A 19,708-nucleotide genomic window follows, 5' to 3' on the forward strand; every position below is an offset into this window, starting at 1 on the left:
GCAGCTCAGTCACTCTACTTGACACACTCTGTAGTAGACCAGAGGAGCAAGACACCCAGAGAAAAATTACTGAACATATACCTGTTTACTTCATCTCTTTCCTGGCTCTCCAACCTGGATAGATAACATAACCCCCTTGAGCCTTGCATTCCTTTTCTAGAAATTGCAGAGAACATCACCTTCCTTGCCCGCCTTATATAGTGTTTGGAAAAATCAAGTAAGTTCGTGTACATGTTAGGTAGTTGTGCTGGGCCAGCCCCCAAAGACTGGTTCAGTTTCCAGGATTAGGGAGAATGACCACAACAAGGACTCAATACACGCTATGTAGGCAAGATGAGGGATACATGGAAATATGATGAGAGGCAGATTCCTGATGACTTATTCCCCCCTGAATGTATTCCTTATGCTTGGGAGTCTTAGCAAACCAATAGAGTCAGAAGATTCCAGAACTTACTGCGTTTTAAATCATTTAAGGCTGGTGGAGGAGTGACTGGGATGGGTTACACATGGTCAAATCACCTGAATTTAACATTTTGGTTCATAATCTCTTGCTGCTCTAGCATTACATTACAATTTCCTTGTTCAAGTTCTCGGACTTACTCAAAAGTTTAAAGCAACAGACCTGACTGTGGCCTATCACAGTTCTGAAGATTTGAGAAATATAATGTCAATGCAAGACATGATGTCTACTAAGTTCATATGGCTTAGACTTACAAAATCCAATTGACCTTTGAGCAACACAGTTTTGAACTGCCCAGGTCCACTTATATGTAGATTTTTTCAACCCAGCACTGTAAATGTATTTTCTCCTCCTTATGATTTTCTTAGTAACACTCTCTTTTCTCCTACTTGCTTTACTGTAAGAGTACAGTATATAACACATATAACATACAAAATATGTATGAATCAACTGTTATTGTTATCAGTAAGGCTTCTGGTCAACAGTAGGCTAATAGTAGTTCAGTTCTGGGGGAGTCAAATGTTCTATGCAGATTTTCTACTGCACGGGGTGGGGGAGGGGGTCGGTGCCCCTAATCCCTGCATTGGTCAAAGGTCACCTATCCTACAATTGCTTCTAAGTTATTAAAGAGCTAATTGTCTTTGTGGATTATTCAGGACTTTAGGACTTTTACTTAGTCTTTTTCCTCTCTTAGTGTAGTTTTGAAAAAGCCATTATATTTAATATATGCAAAGAGACCAGATATATGGTAGTGAGCGAAATTTATGTTGCAAGAATGGCTGGAGCAAACAACACCATCATAACATGGGGCACCTAAAAATGGGCCAGGGGAGGTATTTTTACTGGTGTGGGAGGAACTCAGAATGAAGTACCAGCCTTCTTCTCATTTCTACCCTGAGCTAGACAGTCTTCCAACCCAGGGATTCTTCTCCTCGGGACAGATGTAAATGATGACAAATGCAGCAGCAATAGTTTAACATAAATCATGATTCAGCCCTTTTGGAACCCAAGTCCCTGTTCGAGATAGAGGTGGGAGCTGTTGGAATAACAGTAAAACAGGATTTTATTTTATTTATATTTTTACTTTTTTAAAGATTTTATTTATTTAACAGAGAGAGATACAGCGAGAGAGGGAACAAGCAGGGGGAGTGGGAGAGAGAGAAGCAGGCTTCCCGCTGAGCAGGGAGCCCAATGTGGGGCTCGATCCCAGGACCCTGGGATCATGACCTGAGCGGAAGGCAGATGCTTAACGACTGAGCCACCCAGGCGCCCCTAAAACAGGATTTTAACACACCAACTGCTGCAGCCCTGTGTGAGCCCCAGGCTTAGAGCCTTCAAGACTCATTTTTTCCCCAGTTCCAGCATTCAAAACAATTTGTCCGTTCCTGGCCCACCTTTCACAAGACTCTTCAAAACAATGTTAGGATTTATCTCTCACTGACTTATGTCCTAAGACCTGGTTATTATTATAACGACTTTACCTAATTTATGGTGATAGAATGAATTCGTATTTATGAGTCAAACATTTTTATGGCCAAGCCTTGGTAGTGAAAAGAAAATTGTGTTTGTACTTTTTAAAGAAAAAGACGTACTCAGTATCAAAATCTTACCATGTTTAATATGAGTTTTCTTTTTTCCAAAGGAAGATAATCTTAACATTATTGTGTAGGAAATTTCTCACCCAGTCTGATTTCTTTCAGTGAGGTAGATAATCACAAATGAAAATTTATGGTATCTCCTAAGCAACATACAACAGTCGGGGACTAGATGACAGACTAGAAATAATATTCCAGTGGAGTCAGAAGACCTTTGTTTTAACATGAGATTTGGTCACATAGCCTTATGTAGCTTCTTTTGGTCTTATATTTCTTACTTAGGAAGCCGGTTTCCACAGCCCTAAAATCCCTTCCTGATCAATTTCCTCATCTATAAGATGAACGTAGTAACAGTAGCCATCCTCAGGGTTGCAATGAGGATTAAGTGATATTCAGCACCGAGTTTATTGTAAGAACATTAACAGAAGCTCGACAAATTAAATATTTCTATAATAATTATTTCATTATTTACCCTGGCTATTTCCTGTCAAGACTATCATAACATCAAGGTACAAATATGCCACATAGGCATATTTACTATATATAAGTAATATAAGCGATCTATATAATAGAGGCATCTGGACAGTAGGTATGAAATATACTGGAAATGAAGACCAAAACATTGGAGTTAAAATATCTTAGAAGTTAAGGTTTGATTTTGAATGGACCATTATGGTTTCATAAATATGCAAAAACAGCCAAACAAGTTGAACAGGTTTTGTGTTCATTCCCTCTGCTCTGGTTTTTAGTATCTGATTGGCAAGAACTGGGGCCTTATGAACTGATATGGTCAACACCACCAGGGAATGCCACTTTATACATGGACTTGATGGCCATGGTTCCTGGGCCTCAAGCATCATTAATAAGCCCAATAGTCTCCTTCAACCTTCACAACTTAGATCTCAAGGAAAAGCACCCTTTGGAGAAACAGTGCTTCAGCTATTTTCCTCCACAAACACATTTGCAAACACTTGTGTTTTTATGCTGATGAGTTAAAAAAAAAAAGTTTTGGACCAAAGAATTGCAGGATGATTCATAAAGACATTAACCTACATTAATGTTTATAGATATGGATGTTAATTTGTAAATTCTTATTTACATGTGCAATTCACATATTCTCCTGTGGAGCAGAAAATTTATTTCCTCATTTTTTTTTATGCTAACTCGTGCTCATCTCTGGTACCAGCTAATGAAGTACAAACATACTCTTAGAAATTTCAGTTGATTGATTCTTTAATAGCAGCTTAAAGTCTGAACTGAAGAAAAACTTGAAATGTTTACAAGGCAAATGTTAAAGATTAACACCACTTTCTTGCCTGGAAAGAATTTATAACTCGGTAGGACAAGGCATATGATGGTGTCTATAAAGACGTGAAACTGATTAACAAAACAATTAGATCACTATATTCTTATTATATTAATACTTCAATATTATGTAATAGTATTATTGTCATTATAAAATTATTATTATACAGAAATTGTTTTCCAAAGCGGTTACCTCACCAGACTATATGCTTATTCTTTTTTGTTTGTTTAAGAATTATTTAATTATTCTGGGGGGGAGGAGCAGAGAGAGAGAGAGAGAGAGAAAATTCCATGCAGACTCCACTCTGACATCAGAACCCAAGGTGGGGCTCGATAGCAGGACCCCTAGATCACAACCCTGAGATCACTACCTGAGCCGAAACCAAGAGTCAGATGCTTAACTGTGCCCCCAGGCGCCTCTATGCTTATTCTAATGATGCTGATGTAACTACAAGCATTTTGAGATCTCCTCACCTAAAGCTGTGCTCATGGTCAGTTTCAGTAAGAAATTTAAATAGCATAAAGGTTTACCTGCTAAGTCAGTTTGAGTCTTGCTTACTCACTTTCATTATAAAAATGTCTACAAATAAATCTATACTTTTAAAAAAAATATCAAATGCATACTCAAATAATAGATATTGATCATCTTTCAGGGTTATTGAAATAGAATGCAAAGTGGACTCAAAGGTCTTCCTTGCAATAAATAGTGATGAAATCTTTTTAAGCGCCAGAAAGCATTACCCGAACTCATGTGAAAACAATGTCAAATAACTCTGACTATACATACGGTGAGTCCACTGTGGGCAACAGTAGGAGAGAAAGCTTCACAGAGGAGGCAGAAGTTGAGCTAGGCATTGGATGATGGACAGAGATGGGTAAGATGGAACATTACAAAGTCATATGTCAAAAATTATATATTTTTACTTCTGGAAGAAACCTTCTCTTAAACTCGGTAACTGAGGAAACTGAGAACCAAAGAGATGTTATAACTTTCTCATGAAAATCCAACTGGTTAGGAAGTAGGAATTAAATTTACTAAGAGTTGTCTAGGGCTCTTTTCATAATAGGAATAACATCTCTCTGTTCAATCAATCCTGTAAGTGGTTTGGAGTATGGAATAGGATGTTTTTTTATTTACTGAATTAATAAAACTAACAGATTGTTTTAATGTTCAATTCAAATCTGGCAGTATATTCTGTGAACATATCTACTTTTATTTTGTTTCCAAGCCTATTTTAAAATGTTATACGCCTTGCCAAATGCAAAAAAAAAAAACCCATTCATATTTTACTAATTTCTAAGATAATTGTGGGCACGTTCATGAAAATGGATAGAATAACTAACATTTAATATAATATTGCTACTGTGAGAAATGTTCAGTGTGTACAGCTAAGGTGTTGTCTTGAGATACAGCTTGATTACCTTTAAAAAGAAAAAAGAAAGGTGATATAAGGCCAAGTTTCTCTAGGTAGAAAGTAGTTTTTTTTTTTTCTTACAGCCATCAGCACGCTTACAAAATTCACATCTTACTGCAAAAATAGAGTCAAAACTGTTAAAGCTGCTGTAATTGCTATAAAGAAGCTCAAATACAGTACTAGATAAAGCATATCACAGGAAAAAGCCTTTCCTCGCCCTGTGTTATGAAGGGGTTAATTATGAGACCTGAGATAAGGTGTTCACACATCTAGGCACTTCATCAAGCCATGGAGTCAGGAAACAAGGGAGGATAGATGAAGGTGCTAGGGATAATAATGATGGCAAGTAATGATTTCCCTAGAGGTGAACTGATCTATGGCCACAAGCAAAGAAAAAAGGCTAGAAAGTACCATAACATTACCTTGGAGTACTTAACAGACTCAAAAGCGGTAACCCTGTGTCAAAAAAGGCCCATCATCCTGCTCATTTTAGGTAAAAGAGTTATGCCAAAGTACAAGAGGGGAATGCAAAATTCACATATGAAATTAAACAGCTGAAAGGTATGATTTAACAATGCTCAAAACTCAATAAGCCAAAGATAAACAGCAAATTAGATGACTCAATGTCAGGAGGAAAAAACATCTTCCATCGATCCCATCGTCAAAAATTAATCTGCTTGAGAATGCCCTCTGCTCCAATCCCCGAGCTGATGAAGAGTAGAGAAATAGAGTAAAACCTATGTACGAGCGCTTCACCTTCAGGCTAGACCCTGATTACAATCTCCTGTGAGACATTTCAGCATGAAGCGCCTCTCATGTTGGGACTGCAAAATTAAATTGCGATCAATACTTTACAAAAATAATTGGGGAAAAATGTTCAGAAGTCGGAGCTGCACTGTGTGGCCACAAATATATGAAAGTTATTTTTTTTCTACCTTTCTGGGGGTTATTCTTCAGGATAGATCAGTTCAAAGGTGTCTCTTGACAATAGTGTTCTTGGAATGGTTTCGCTCACCTTGTTAGGGAATTTTAAAAGCAGAGGAACATTTACAGCCTACCAAGAGTGGTATCTTATTGCTGTATTCTGGTTTCCTTTCTTTGGAGTGCTAATCTCAGCCCATAAATTCTTGTCTCTTCTCTCTTTGATGTTGATTTCAATTTCTTAGCAAATTAATTCTCATCATTAAACAGAAATGACCAAAAAAAAGTTATATTCCAACAAAATAAAAAACATGCACGCACTCCAAAGGTTTGGTAGATGTTTTGCAAACTTTGCTGCAGATTTGATTCTGAATCCTCCAATACATTTAAATGTTGAGCTCTGTAGTTAAATTTAGGTTAAAATGTATTGAATCGAACTCTTTCCTGCTTTAAGCAATGCTTAGTATTCAGCTTTTTCTTCTTGTCTCCCTCTGAATGAATTCTTATTTTTGGCAAAGATTTACTTTTTAATCCATGAAAAGAGGAGGAAGTGGAAAATGTAAATGCCGATGTGAAATTCTTGCTTTCCCTATAAGTGGTCATTTTGGGTTTTGTTATACAGAAAGTTCGAAATATTATACTTTTAGAATTGCGTTTTTGGAATCTACATAGGCTTTTCTGAATTTTTACTTGTGGTACAATTCTTCTGACAAGACAGACCACTGATTTTCCTCCCACGAATCATTTGTTATAACCTGAGTCACACCAACATAGGGAAAAAAAAGCAGCTGCATTAAGAATACACACTAAAGTAGGTGGCACGCAACTCGCTAACGGGGAGTACCCAAAGAAGAGTAATCAATGGCTCGCTGTCATTCTGGGGAAGGGGATGCATTGAGTGGTGTCCTGTAGGGCATCGGGACTGGGGGAAAGAATCGAAAGGGTGCTTATTAAGTGTGAAAATGACAGCACCTTGGACTAGATTGCAAATACTTGAGAAGACCTGAATAACATTTAACGTGACCTTCACCAAGGGAATGACAGCACCCTTAAGAATAGGGGGTGAGGGAGAATTTCACCTGGGTGGGCACCCCCAAACGAAACAGACATCTTGTGTCCTGCAGTTTAACTATGATAAATTTCAGATTTCAGATCAGTTTCCTTCCACCACTGTGCATGCTCTTGAACAACCTTTTCACACTGTTATTCTGATCAGAAAGATAGAATGCAAAGTTATTTTAAGATTCACCAGAGGTAAACATAATAGAGATGAGGGGAAAAAAGAAGGCAGCAGGATGCAAGGGAGGAGGAGAGAGGGAGAGACACGGACATTTCTCATACACAGCCTAAGGCCTAAGCTGCTATTCTTCACACATACCACACACACAAAATATACTTTCTGATCACTCATGAATGCACTCTGGAACATGCTTCACAGTAGCAGCTGGCTGACGGACACTGACGCAATTCCTCAAGTCTTAGTTCAGACATCTGGTTTTCTAGAACAATTGTCCTGAATATTCTTAACCGCATAATTAGGCATTCTGACCCTGTGTGTGCATTTATGATGACATTTATATATTAAAATTAATGTTTCCTTTACTGGATTGTGATATTTTTGATTGAACAGTTGGCCTTTTATTTGTCTTGTATACTCAGGCTTTCCCCCACCCCCAGTATAAGTAACCCAATTTCTTTGCAATACCCTTTCCCCGATTTTGTTTTCCAATGTTTAATTTGCCGTTTGTGACACTGGACTTATCTACTAGAGGCCTGGACTCTTCATCTCTGAAGTGAAAGGGTTGGACAAAATAAAGTGTGCCAAAGGTCCTTTCCGGGTCTAAAATTGCAGGCAATACAAATGATTCAATATTTTGCTAAAAAGCTAATCACAATGCTTGCGCCAGCCACAACCAATTCTACATGGCATGAAATAAGACTCTTTAAAAATACCGTTCTTGTCTGCTCGTATTCTGTATGACACCACTTCCCCTTTGGCCCCAGCAATGACGCCTCACCAGAGGCATCGTACATGAAGATGCACCATGTGAATTTGCTAATATCTGTTCATTTGGAGACTGCAAATGTTGATTTCAGGTGGATCGAACTAATATCTGTCTATTGAGGGAATGGCAGCATGTCCTGGTAATAAAACTTGAGTAAAACCAATCTGCATCCCTTTCTAGAATTGAATGGTAAAACAAACGAGGCCCAGGTAGTCAGCAGGATTTGCAAACTGAACATATGACTCGGGAGCAGAAAGCTGAGGATAGGGAATAACACGGAATGTGGAGCCATGGAGACATAGAATCATGGAAGCCTGAAGTTGTAAGGGAACAGAGTTCATTTGTTAATGAACAATAAAGAAGGCATGAGGTAATCAAAGGATGTGTTCAATACCATATAAAGACTAAGTTAGTAGCAAAAGGAGAATGGAATAGCTACTTGGAGAGCAAGTAGGCCATTTCATGTTGGAGTTCTGTAGTCTATATCCATGACTGTGGGGACCACAGTCCCCACATCCGCCTTGGATCCGCGGCCAGTTCAAATGATACTCTGCTGTGATGCGGTGTGTGTCCTCTTCATCTTTCAAGATAGCTATTCTTCCATGACCCGCCATAATTTGATTTTCCTGGACACAGTCATTGTAACTTGAAGCCAGATAAATAAAACAAATATTAAAACACAACACCAGGTTAGGCTGTGAAGTCTTAATAATAATGGTAGCTCTAAGTCAATAAGTATGTATCATGTGTCAGGCACTTTTTGCATATTGATTACACCCCTGCAGGCAACTCTGGGAGTAAGCATTTCTAGTCCGACTTTACAGACAAGGAAGCTCGGACTCAGAAGGACTGGAAGGACTTGTTCAAGGGCAGATATCTGGTAAATGATAGAGCTGAATTCAAACCCAGCTCTGCTGGTCTAGAGTCTGAGCTCTTTCCGCTATGTTACACTACCTCTTTACCCCTGAAATACAAAGTGATGCTAGAATTAGAAAATTTTTGAGTCTTTTTGTAGAAGTCATATTCAAGTCATCTACCCAGCTAGAAACATATGGAAGACTTCCCAATTTAGCCTTGGTTCTGGCATTATCCGCTATTCTGATTCATGAATTCCCTAATGAATCAAACATTTGCAACAGCCTCAGGCCTCAGAGTAGGAAATACACCTCTGTCATGCTAAATATCTATTAGTTTAGGATTAATGCTCGAGAAGCACAACATAAACCACTTTATTTTGTCCTAAAAATCAGGACCATTAGAGAATCCCATGGGAATGTCACCATCAGACCAAAATAAACCAATGAATTCTCTTTGATATGGGACACTTATGCTAATGAGATAGTGACCAGAATATACTTATAAAAATCTGTTATATTCATTAAAATGAGTGTTTTTAAAAAATTTAAAAATTTTAAAAAATAAAATGACTGTTTTATGTGTTTCTGGCACTCTCCTGGGTATTGAGGATATAGCAACAAGCATGACAGACAAGATCTTGTTCTAATGAAATATATATTTTAGTGAGGTAAATAGATTTAAAAAAAAAAGAAGAAAAGAAATAAATGCAAACATTTTGGATAGTTGTAGCTACATAAGTAAAAGGTTTCAAAAATAATTGATAGAGGATATTATACTAAGTGAAATAAGTCAATCAGAGAAAGATAATTATGGTACAATTTCACTCATATGTGGAATTTAAGAAACAAAACAGGATATTTTTAAGACTCAATGATGAGCGGAAGTAAGACATAACTATTAAGAAAAAATATTCTCAGGCAAAGGGAATAGTATGTGCAAAGCCTCTCAGGTAAAGGCAACCTTGGCATGTTATCAGAATGGAAGGAAGAACATGGATTAGAACAATGGAAGGAAGGACTTATGGATTGAGTGCCATAAGTGCAGAGAAGAGTCAGAGGAGATGAGGTAGCAGGTAGATGAGATAGATGAGGTAGAAACTGATAGGCCAGTTTGGATTTTGTTATAAGTACAAATGTGAAAACATTTTACAGAATTAAGCGTGGGAATGACCCGGGAACACATGGATGCTGGGTTGTCACCATGGGAAGACTATCTGAATCTACAACACGCTTCTGTGTTGAAGGCCTCAGTGTGGCAATCCATTGAAAATGTATGACTTCCTAGTGTCTGGTCCTTAGGCTCATAGGACAAAACTTGATTTTTTCCATACATCAAATGAAAAAAACATCTTGTAGAGTTACATATACCTTAATCAAGGACTTAAGGGTAAATATACAAAACCAGAATGTCCATATATTTGCTATACCCCCTGACACTTATCTTTATTTTGCTAATGAATCTGGAATAGCAGACGTCCATTGACTAGAACTCTCTCTCCCCAGATAGTACCCAGATGGGCACAAGCTAATTTTGACTATGACACTCTAGATTAGCTTGCCTGCCTTCTAACAGAAATATTCTTTTTTGGATCTCATGTTTAATCAGATGATCCCAAGTTGGCTGGCTTGGGAGCCATTCTGCTTCCTTCCAATAACTTTGCAGATCTATTTTCAGGTTACATATTGATCTTTCAGTGTAACTCCAATTTCATTCATGTCTAGGTTCTTGGGGGCTCACCCCACCATAGCCATCAAAACTGACAGCAACTGGAGCAAGGGGAATATAGAGGTAAATCAAATAATCTATTAAATGAGTATAGACATTCCTGACTCTCAATGAGTAGGAATGTTCACTAATGGAAAGTTAAAGTATTTTTGGAAGTTGTTAATGGGTTGACTCTATTTTCCGGGAATCTATTTCTCACAGGCTTTGACCCTGCCTCAACTTCTTTACTATGTTAATGATAATCAACAGGCTTGGCCCTCACCCATCCTAGACCCACAGCACATATCTGTATATGGGCTCCAGGAAACCATTCCTGATATCCAATTCTTTAAGAAAAGCAGCAGTTCTGATTGTGATCTCTTACCACACTAACACCCTGCTAGGCTATCGTCTTTGTGATGTTTCAGGTTTACTCTGATCTCAGACTTCTTGATGTGGATCACAGAATGCAGATTGGGAACCACCTTGTGAAGTGTGTAGCCCATTCTCCAAATTTGCAGATGCAGAGCCCAGGCCCTGAACGATTAAACAACTTTCTCAATTTTGAGACTCAGTTCATGACAGAGATAGACTATCCAGGTCTCCTAATACCTAGTTGAATATCATTTCCATAAAATCTTTCCAATGTTACCTATTCTCTCAGGACCTTGCCAGGTACCTGCACAATCAATTTATTTGACCTAATCAATTAATGTGAATTAGAGTCTTAGGGCTGATATTGACTTGAAATGTCACTTCTCTTAGATAACACTTTTGCTTCAAGGCAAGACTAACTTAGGAAACATGGTGGGTGAAAGGGACAATAGGTCAGGACAGGATATACTAGACATGTCAGACTCCTCCGTGTGAAATGCTCTGGCTAACATCCCACGTTGAAGAGGCAGTGCAACACAGACCTCATAAATCAAAACTGATGGAGTCGGCACTGGCCAACCCTAGTCTGGTTAGGGACTAATGAGAAGGTCTGGCATTTAAAAAAAAAAAAAAGCAATTAAAATTCTCCTTTTAAGGAATGCATGATGGGAAGTATAGAGAGAACAGGAGTGAGCAATGAGAGCTAAAACTGACAGTTATGAGGGTAAATTCCATACAGGTCATGAAAAGCTCAAGTTGTGAGGGAAGGGACACTAAGTGAGATGGGGAAGTAGAAACTGTTAGTACGCAGAGGATATAAGTCCGTATATTTGTACACACGTATACACAGGAAAGAATGACCCATTTGACAATGATACAGAGAGAAGCAAATATGCAGAATCTTAATAATTGGGAGGAAGCATGAGTCACACACACTGGTGCTGAGCTCCCCGGAGATAGTTGCGGACACACCCGGATACTAAACTCCGTTTCTGAGTCCTGGCTGTCAGGCCATATGGCTGAGCGGTTATCATTCATGAGCTTCTCATGAGATTACAGTTTCCTTATTCCCAGCTATAACATTTTAATATGGCATTACATAAATAACTGAGATCAATTTCTATTTATTTATATAAAAACAGCCTAACTAAAACTTAGAGAAAAATATCTCATTGCTGCATGCAGATTGCCCTCACTGGAAATGGTTATTACTTTATTTATGTAATAGATTTGTCTTTTGATGAAGTCCAGTGAGGCTGGACATGACTCCTGTCCACCTCAAGCCATATGAAGGGATCAAACTTGAATGGACTTTATGTTTTACCTTGCGATGTCATCCAAAGATTTCAAATTTTCAGGCATCAATAAAAATGTAATTTAAACAAGTATTTTTTCCAAGGGATGAAGACAAATCATTGTAGATGATTGGAAAATAATTTGAAATAATCTACATTTTGCAGTTTGAAGGAGCTTTTACAGTTTAATAGTAAAAGGTAACACAGTGAATCAAAAATTCAATGGAAGAAATACGATTGATACCAAATGACAACATCACTCTCTTTTCCAACTCAGCAACATATCAGAACTATTTTTAAGTTCAATTGATGGATATTTTTTACTTAAAAAAATGTAAATCTATTGTTCTCCCGAGATGAAATTATCCATGAAAACTATGCTTATTGGAATATCTTATCATTACCAAGTACAAATGTATACAAACCCTTCCCATCACCCATACCATACCCTTCCCCTTCTGTGTTCTCAGGGTGCAGGCCCATGCATAACTTAGAGAGGTAAAGGATAAACATAGAGGGAAAAAGGAGAGTGAGCAAACTCAAATTACAGTCATTATTTTTGCTGCATGCTGATGAAGTTGTAGATTATTCAGTCTTTTTTAAAAAATAAACTTTGACCTGAAACCCACGAAAATTCTTGAAATCCAAGTAGCTTTAATTGTTCCTGAAATAAAAATTCAGAATGACATAAATACTGAATGGCTCCTGGGCAATGTATCATTGCAGGTTAAATACATTTTGCCCTGGAGGCTGCAGTTCACAGGGTACAGATAACAAGAGGAATGAAATTGGTGATCCCAGCTAGTCCAGAGTGGATATTAACATATATCACCTAACTGTCTCCAAATGTGACCCTATTTTCACTCTCACTTTCTCTGTCCTCAGGAAATTGTCGCTAGCAAGAGAAGGGGTGAACAAAAAAGAGAAGTGAGGGTGTGGCAGTTGATAAGTTGAAAAACTAGAACATTCTCCTGATCTATTCTTTGCATTCTCTCGCTTTTATAAGAATGAGGAAGAAGAAACAGCACCTCCTTTCTTAGCCTAAAGGGCGCATAAAGAACACTATCCTCTAGGAATGCTAGGACATTTCCATTTTTCCTCTCTAGTATAGCTGCTGTTTTGTTACTGGGGGGACAAGGTGGGGGAGAACGCCTATATGATTTTTTTAAGTTTATAAAATCAGCACTTAACAATTATTGCCAAATTTAGCTCCTCGAAAACTAAGAGAAAAGGAAAAAAAATCAGCATAGGTATCAAAGAGAAGACTAGATAGAGAACACTCTAATCCTTTAGGAGCCAAACGAAATCTATATTTTTGTACTATTAAGTATAGAATAAAAAGGCCAAAGTCATGGGCACTAGCCCCATAGGGGCCAGTTAGTTGGACTCAAATTCAAGGCCACAGAATATATATCTAACTTTGCTGCTGGCAGTTAATTATATCAATGACCATCAGGAGAAATAGAAAAGTGTCTTCTCGGTGCCTATTTTAACATTGCCTAACACTTTCGGCTTAGTTGTTATAATTGTCAGAAAAAATTGGAAGCAATTTTAAAATCATATCAATTTTAAATGCAGACTTATGTCCACGAGCTGCTATACAAACATGACATTTCTAAAATACAGCAAGTCCCTCTTTTGTGGATGGAATGTTCGTATTTTATTTATCCAAAGCTAAGACCAAATAATCTACTTTTGCCTCCTAGTTCATACTGTGGTTTTTCTCATTGTAGCATTTTTCACTACAAAAAAGCTTATAAATATCATATTAATGATAAAAGTTAAAAACATCATAGCAATTACTTTTGCTTCTCTTGCCTAAATTATATTATAGCTAAATATTAGTTATTAACTTCCTGGACTAAAAACTTCATCTTTAGAACCAGGAGGAAACACCTAAGACTTGCTTTATCTCCAGCTCTAGTATAATTTTCATTGTTTCTGCATAATAAAATATGAACTGATTTTACAGTGTTATAGAAAAACTAAAGCTTCGGGATTAAACAAAATTATCATTAAAATATTATAAAAGAAATGCTTTGCTGTTCACAGGGAAATGTTTAATGTAAGTTTCAAAAATACATACTCAAAATGGAAAACCAAGCCTTGCATACTGATAAGGTGATGGGTGGCATTACCAACTGTTGAATCAACTGAATAAAGATAAACATGACACAACATTGCAATGTGTTAAAACATAGCTTTCTGTTTCATCTGTAACTATTTTTGTACAAATTTAAAAACAGTTTGCTAATTACTATTTAGTGGAACTGCCTTCGCAATAGACTGTGAAAGGTTTTAAGGGAAAAGTATCTCCTTCCTTTCTTCCTCCCTATCCCGCCTCCCCCCTCTTTCACTTCCTCTCTCCCTCTCTTCTTTCTTTTCCTTCCTTTACTTTGCCTGCCTTTGTTCTCTCCCTTTCCCCTTTCCTTCCTTCTCTCCTCTCTTCCTTCCCTCTTTTCTCCCTCCCTTCAGTATTTAAGTAAGACCAAAGCCCATGACATCCGTGCAGACTAAAGCAGGAAATCTTGGAAGGCTGAGGAGAGCCGTGCTGACTTCCAGAGAAGTCAGCAAGAAGAGCTGGTGGGGGTCTGAGTTTCCGTAAGTTTCGAGTGAGAAAATAATAGCTAACATTTACTGAGGACTTACTATGTGCCCTTTCAGAGAGGATCCCACGTAATCTTCATAAAATTTTGCTTTATGTAATTGAAGAAATTGAAGCTCAAGTAAAGTATATTAACTTGTCCAGAAGTTTAGCCAGATAGTAGTTATTACAAAGTCAGGCTTCATTTTTTATACCGTGTGCTTTGTGAGCAGGTTTGGGCACAAAGCTCGGAATCATTTCTACCTAAGCGTGTCCAAGGCGAGAGCTCTGGAGACAGGGTATGCAACCTAGGGAAGTGACTTTTATCCTTGTTCCCTTAAAGTTTATTTTAGGCAAGAGACAAACATAGTCAACACAGCCTGACTGTAGACTGCATGCTTTTAAACAGATGTGTAATGGGAGCACATCCAGATATGGATAAATATAGTTCAGAAGCAGAGGCACCTGGCTGGCTCAGTCGGCTGAGCAACCGACTCTTTCTTTTGGCTCAGGTCATGATCTCAGGGTCATGAGATCGAGCCCCACATCGAGCCCCTAGTGGGGTTCTGTGCTGGGCATGGAGTCCACCTGAGATTGTCTCTTTCCCTCTGCCCCTCCCCCCACTCATGCACACTGTCTCTCCTCCTCTCTCTCTCTCTCAAATAAATAAATCTTTAAAATATATATATTAAAATATATATATATATATATATATATATATAGCTAAGAACCAGTATGTAAGGTCCACCATCTGTCTGGTTTGTGCACTCTGGATTCGTGGATCTTGATAATGGCTGTCAGTTGGGCTCCAGCCAGTCTGTACATCTACTTCAAACAATGCCTAAAAGAGCAGTTTAGCCCCTTAGTGGCGAAAGACTAAAGTTATACTGTGAAACAAATTACAAAGTTTACTAAACTTTTTCTGTGGCTGAATATCGAAGACTATGCCTGAGTTTATTTTTAATGTTCAGAAGCATGAAATTCAAGATTGTTGGTGACATTATAAGAGTGATAACAAGAGGAGAGATGTGTGAAAGGAAAAAAGAAAGAAGAACTATGGCAAGGAAATATGGGAACCCATAGCAATCTCATTGCTTGTGTATTCACACCACTTCTGTCTTCCCCATAGAAGTAAGATCATAATAATCAATTAAGTTATATTTTATTATTAACACTGTCTTAAGACATCGTGGAAAAACTGGAAATGCTATTTTTTTAAATTTTAAACAATTATGCTAAAGGGTTAATCAGCATTTCCTGTGAAAGGAAAGATGTTTAGCCAAATGGTTTTAAAAAAAGGCAGACAATGGGCGCCTGGGTGGCTCAGTTGGTTAAGCGACTGCCTTTGGCTCAGGTCATGATCCTGGAGTCCCGGGATCGAGTCCCACATCGGGCTCCCTGCTCAGCAGGGGGTCTGCTTCTCCCTCTGCCCTCTTCCCTCTCGTGCTCTCTGTCTCTCATTCTCTCTCTCTCTCTCAAATAAATAAATAAAATCTTTAAAAAAAAAAAAGGCAGACAATGAAAAATAGCTTCAATAATTCATATTAATTCAAGTCCTATGGTTAATGAGGCAAGTGGAGTGCTCTCAGAGGGGAGAAAAGCACATAGCTGCAGCATCAAGAATCTTTAAACCACTGCTGGCAAAGGATACCAGAAGTCCAAAATACCCCCTTACCACCTACTATTCATACTTTACACTCAGGAAAAGCTTAATATCATTCTAATTTTGCAGATGGTAGCTAAAAGAGTGCCTATATGATTATAACACAAACAAGCAACTCCTTACATTCCCCTTTGTTGTTATGGTTCTTAGCCTTCATGATCCCACCCAATTTGTCTGAAATGTTCACTCTATCAAGTGCATACTCATTTGATCAGGCACAAAAATAGTGAGACTAATAGTGATCAGCTCTGTGTAGCTCAACAATTAAACTGATATCAGGGTAAAGATGGATTGACGTTGATAACAAAATCATGGATCGGAGTACCAAAGAGAATGATGAATGGTCGAAATTGTTTTGAAAGATGATTGATTTATCATAGATCAATGCGATGAGGTGTACATACATGTGCATTTTACCAACATTAAATAGGCAATGACTATGTGGTATGCGTTAGGTACCGTGCAAGCCACTAGGGATAGAAAAAAGAATAAGATTGCCCTCTGAGTTCTCAAATTCTCCTGAGGCTGACAGAGACCATCACTTTTCACTTGGATTTAATGTAATAAGGCAGCCTGCTCTAGTAACACTGTACTCTGCTGAAAGTGGCAGAAGCAGAGAAGGGGAATTTAGCTTCAGAAGGGGGAGATCTTTTTGAGCTGAGCTTTAATGAATGAATAAGAAAGACTGTGGAATTGCATTCATGCATTCACCAGTTATGTATGAGCATCCATTAAGTACCCAGTACTTTGTGCTGTTTCAGGAATATAATCATGCATGGTGCCTACCCTCTGGTTGCTTATAGTCTGGTAAGGACTGAAACTCCAAGTATATAAAGATCGCCTTCTGCTCCCCAAACACACGCACACACACACTTAAAAGTGAAAAAGCGTACTGAATTCAAAGAAAGGTAAATAATATGATGCAGTTGGAGCATGGGATGCATGAGAGGTATAAAGATCTAATCCTGTCCACTGGCCTCCTTTCTTCAGTGTTTCAGGATAAACTCCATAAGTCACTCAAAGCCTGTCATAAACTTGACCAACTCACTTACCCACCCACCCTCCCCTGCCTTTTGTTTGCAGCTAATGTTTCCTACCAAACACATTCGCCCAATGGCATCTTCTTCCTCAAATCTTGTATTCAGCTTCTTGTATCTGGAATGTCTTTACTTCTTTCTGCATCTGGGGAAGGCCTCCTCATCTTTGAAGAGCTCTCCTTTAGGAGGCTTTCCTTACTCTACCAGCCTACATAAATGCCCCTCTTATGGACTCCCATCAATCCATGTGGTTACATCCACCATAGGAAAGGAATAAGCCATGCTATATTATCTTCACTATTCTGTCGTCTGTGTCCTTCTTTGCACCTGGAACCCGTAGAAACTAAGGGTTGTACTTTTGGTTTCATCAGCATCTTGTACCGTGTCTGATAATATTAAGTCTTCAAAACATATTTGTTTAATTAATGAATAAATTAATTATTGATTTGAATGTTTAATTTAAGTATTTTAGATGACATTCAAAAATAGTATCCTCTTTAAAAAGAAAAAAAAAAAACAACCTACACCAAAAATAAATAAATAAATAAAATAAAATTTTGTCCTCTATACCATTGGCTGATAAAGAAAAGGTGGCCTTTTCTCTGAAAGGGTCAGATAGTGACTATTTCAAGCTTGGCCTCTATTGCAACCATTCCCCTTTGCTGTAGTGGAATAAAGCAGCCAGAGGCAATATGTAAATGTACAGACATAGCTCTGCTCCAGTAAAATTTTATTTACAAAAACAAGTGGCCAGACACTACATCAAAAACTAATGATGTAATGTATGGTGATTAACATAACATAATTAAAAAAATGTAATAAAAAAATGTAAAAAAAAAAAAAAAAGTGGCCAGAACGTAGCTCTTTGATGACCTCAGCTCTATACCAGAGGTCGCAGACTCCCATCCCAGAGATTAGATCTGATTCGAAAACACGTTGTTGTTGTTATTGAGGGATGATTCTCCCTGGTCCCCCCTGTTCCTGCACATCATGCGAACAGAGCCACGACTGCCTTTGTTGTCTCACACTATCTTTACAAGGATGTTTGTAGAAGGAACAGACTTGGAAGATAGAGATAGCGTTTCCTTCTGGAGTAGCGGACAGACAGGTGTACTTCCCATTGTTAAAGGTTCAGGTGCCAAAGCTCGGTGTTTCTCTCCTGCAACACAACCCGTTACATGTGCAGGTTTCTCACGGCCCTCTTCATGTCACCCTGTGGGAATTGGGCACCAGGAAGCAAGATGCATGCTAACCCTGGCTATTGCTCTTACCATGAATAATCATGTCCTTTGTCTCTCTCCTAGTCTGCAAGCATCCATGAAATGATAGCAGGCTAAAATGTGGTAGAATCAAGTATTAGACCCCTCATAGTTCTTTCCTAAACATAGACAGTCTTTCCTAAGCCACACTTCAAATGATTAGAGCGAATTATTTAAATTTGAAAGATTTTACTTTTAAAAATCCCAAATTTTGCCTTCCCTTGAAAAAATAAAAATATTTACTAACATCAGACCTGTTTCCACATGACAACAAATGTGTCCCCCCACCTCAGGCTGTTTCCTGACCCAGATTGCTTCACTGATTTATACTTCTTGTCTGGTTCCTATGGGCCTTTGAGTTTGTGACCCCTGCTCAAGGCAATAAGGCACCACCGAATGCATTTAAGCAGGGAATTAGGTTAGGTATGGGTTTTAGAAAGACAACTGTGTTGACAATGTATAGAGGAATTATAGGGAGGGAAATCCAGAATGAAGTATTGGGGGATAAGGTAATATTCCAGAAAAACATATGAAGAAGGCCCGAACTAATACAATGACAAGTATTGTGGATGAAAAGGAAATGATTCTATGGAATTGTCAGAACTTGGTAATGTATTGGTATATCTTGTGTGGGAAAGAAGGACATTGGGTGACTCATTAGATAGTGATGCCATTACTTGAAAGTAAAATCGAGAGGAATGTGACATAGCTTTGATGGCCTCCATAGGGAAGGCTAAGGACCTAAATGGCCAAACTTAATGTCTAAAAAAGATTCTGTTAATGATGTTAGTAGGCAGTTGACTGTATAGGTCAGGAGTAGGTTATCCATGGACAAGCCTCATGGATGATGTAAAAGCTGAGAAAATAAATATAAAACTTTGTATGCCTATTGCCTAGTCGTCTTTTTTCTTTTTCTTCCTTGGAAAGGTGTTGATGCCTCTCATTAGACTCTCAAAGGGACCTATGATAACTCTGTAGAAAAAAGGTGGCAGAAGTTAAAGATTTGGACTCATCCAAAAAATGGTTGAGGTTGCCCTCTGGAATGTGTATATGGTAAGAAGGTAAGAGAGCTAAGGAAAAGTAATTGGAAAAATAAATACAAAATAGTTTGTGGAGGGGCGTCTGGGTGGCTCAATCAGTTAAGCATCTGACTCTTGATTTCGGTTCAGATCATGATCTCAGGGTTGTGAGACCGAGTCCCACATCAGGCTCCATGCTGAGCATGGAGCTT

This window comes from Mirounga leonina, unplaced genomic scaffold (genome assembly GCF_011800145.1).
Source record: "Mirounga leonina isolate KUSES-001 unplaced genomic scaffold, KU_Mleo_1.0 Mir_201, whole genome shotgun sequence".
In the NCBI taxonomy this organism is placed as follows: domain Eukaryota; kingdom Metazoa; phylum Chordata; class Mammalia; order Carnivora; family Phocidae; genus Mirounga; species Mirounga leonina.